General features: G+C 27.8%; 1 protein-coding gene across 1 annotated transcript in view; it reads left to right on the top strand.

Moving 5' to 3' along the window:
- Positions 1–3,289, top strand: part of LOC106873299 (neuronal acetylcholine receptor subunit alpha-10) — a 1,066,434-nt gene that overhangs the window by 438,495 nt on the left and 624,650 nt on the right. The gene's annotated exons all lie outside the window — the stretch shown is intronic.

Genomic DNA, 3,289 nt, shown 5'->3' with positions numbered 1-3,289 from the left:
ATATATATATATATATATATATGTATGTATGTATGTATATATGTATGTATGTATATATGTATGTATGTATAAGGAAAACAGAAAATGCAGAAATATTGATGAACAACAATTGACTTACATGTTATACATTCAGAACGGATGTTATATAAAGTAGCATGAATAATAACACATTACTAAAAGCGAGTTATTGTGGACAGTTATGACAGAAATGTAAATCTGTATTACACACGTAGAGACATCACAAAATATAATGATAATGAATAATCAAAACAAGTATCCGTTTAAAAGGATGCTTTCAAAATCGTATATCTATACAGGCTCACTCTCATGAATTGATAATTAATAGCTTCACATTCGTTTACTGACAGACAAGTTAGTTGAAGTCAGCTAAAGAGAAAACGAAACGGTAATAATCTCTTTAGCTGGTTTAACTTCACGTCGGCATTAAGTAGTTTTACGTAAAGATCAGTGTTTTCACAAAAGATATTTAGTTATGAAATGTACTCAACACACGCACATACACACATATTCATACGTACATTTGAACGTATATATTTATTTCTGGTCTGCATTGAAGATATATTTATGTTGATTATGCAGAATTAATTTCCTTACAAATATGAGAATTATATTGGTCTTGTGCCCTCCCTCCACCGATTGTAAATATTGCATAATAATACATTTATTCTTCCTATTTTTATTCATTGCGTGTTTGTATTTTTAAACACTAATAAGTTATAATTGGAAGAGTTTAGGTTTGGAAATTGCTTCGTGAGATCGAATACTCTAAGATAATATATTGGGGTTAAAAATCAATAACACACTAAATTTCTTCGAATATCATACAAATAAATATATATCTACGGTCTCTATCCAAACATCTTGCAAGTTGTACTTTGAATTTAGAAAAGAAACATATTGATATCATCTACCTGAGATATATAGAAACCTTCAGTATAATTCCATCAAACCCTATTTCAAAGCGGAACTGAAGTTAAATAAATATGTTTTTATAACAAACGTAATGGTTATTGAATCAGTGAAGGCTGACAAATAATAGATGACATTTAAACTTCCACAGCCAACGTCTTTTTTTTTTTTATCTCATACAACAAACAGTAGAAGAAAAGTTACATATGTCACATCTGAAAAATATGTGAAAATGCAATAAAATATTGAAATGAAATGTTAAGCGTGCAGGTATTATTATGGGATTTGTAGATTAAAATGTTGGATGAATGCAAAGAATTAAAATATAAATGATTCAATACATTAAGTAATAACATCAGATTCAGATTCTTTATTTAAGAATATATATATTCAGTAATTTCAAAAAGGGTTTCTCACAGATTGTTTCATGGTTTCGTCTCTTATTATATGTTTCGTGATACAACGTATCGTAACTATAAACAATTGTAGACGAAAGAAAATGTTTCGATTTTATCATATAGGAGAAATCATGAGCTACTCTATAGCAGGAATAATGAGCCGGCATTTCGATATATAGAGCATGGTATGGATTTTCAGAGAAACGAAATGAAAATGCTCAAAGTATATGTTATCTATTTAAATCCGAGGGCATTCTTATAGTACGATCGAACGTATAATATAATAATTTTAATGGACTGATATGGTAAGGATACAACTCCAAATCTATTCACCAAAATGGATTCTGGGAAACTTTTAACGGAATTTATAACGCTATTTTAGCACGTTACAAAGATAAAATAAAATGAGAAAAATGAATTTCATGATAATGATCTTTAAACCAAGATATAAATAATAACAATAACATACATAATGATAGGAAGGATAGTAAGGGCAGATAGATAGTAAGGACAGAGTTATACATATATATATTATTGCAACTGGTCAAAATCCTAGAGCTTATTTTTATACAGTTCCTCTAGCCTATATAAATTCTTATTAACCGACAACACTTGAAATAATATGAAGACGCACATTTAATGTGCAAATCTACCAATATTCTCTTATCGTTGACTGAATTACAAGGACCTATTATTTTGATCTATATGAATGACTATTCCACTCTTATGTTGAAAAATCTCTTTTTAGAAGCATTAATATCACTCTTGGTACTAGACTTTTCTATGCACTCAACCAATAATTCATTTTATTTTTTTAAGATATTGGGTACTAATTTATATCTGAACTTAGTAGAATATATACAATGAATTGTTATGAAACATAACCTATCAGACAATGAAATCACTATCTTGATGAAATGCCGTTAGATTACGATCGAACTAGGAGAGTATTATATACTATAATATAATCTTGATACATATAGGGTTTCATGAATTAAAGGCTCTCTATGTTGCTTTATTATGATAATGCAATATGTCAATAGTTATATTCCATAAGAAACAAATTCGATAGAAAATAAATCTTCAACACTGTATAACATACTTATCATTTGTTCTTTAGATTAAAAAAAAAATGAAGCGAAATTCGTGTTAGTAGGTTTGAATCCATGGAACTTTAATATAAAATTATTAGAGTTTTCCTCGAAATTTCATTAATGAAAGACAAGTTTGGTGGATAACACAATCCAAGGAGCTATTTTCTAAAATTCCCTCGCATTTATAGCATGACACAGCCCAGATTATCTTTTAGGTTAAAGGGTTATCCATAAAACAATTTACACTGCTCAATAATTTTGACACAGAGTTTTACAATTTTGATTAAATTTTTTTTTTTTTTATGAAATTGTTGCATACATCCATAGTTTGAATTATTAGTTCACATGCATGACAATATATATATAACATTTTAACTGATAACATCAATTTATCAGTCTTTAATTGAAATATAGAATTTGGGAAGCAGCAAGAGCTTTATTGACTTCGTTATATTTCAGTATTGACAATGAATTTAATGTACTTTATTGGGAAGTTGTAACTTATACACATAATATACAAGATTTTAAAACATACACTCAGACACAAAAAAATTTTAAAATGAATATTTTTTCATATTTAGAAAGGCTCGGTTGAAATGAAATATTAAGAGTAATTTAGTATATTGGGCGTTTGTGAGAAACGTTGAAATACTTCACATAAAAGTTTAATGTAAAACCACATTTTCTATATAACATATTACATTTGTAACTTATATGCACCTATAATATTCTTCACTCAACCACTCGCAAAAAGAGTATTTGTGTATATGTATAAGCTTGAGTAAATGAGCATCTGTGAATATTTAGTTTTAAAAACAGGTGAAAATAACTGTATATATTCTCTATATATTCTAATAGGTTTTTGAT

Source organism: Octopus bimaculoides, chromosome 1, assembly GCF_001194135.2.
Source record: "Octopus bimaculoides isolate UCB-OBI-ISO-001 chromosome 1, ASM119413v2, whole genome shotgun sequence".
Lineage (NCBI taxonomy): Eukaryota > Metazoa > Mollusca > Cephalopoda > Octopoda > Octopodidae > Octopus > Octopus bimaculoides.
This window is presented reverse-complemented; position numbering and strand designations above follow the sequence as displayed.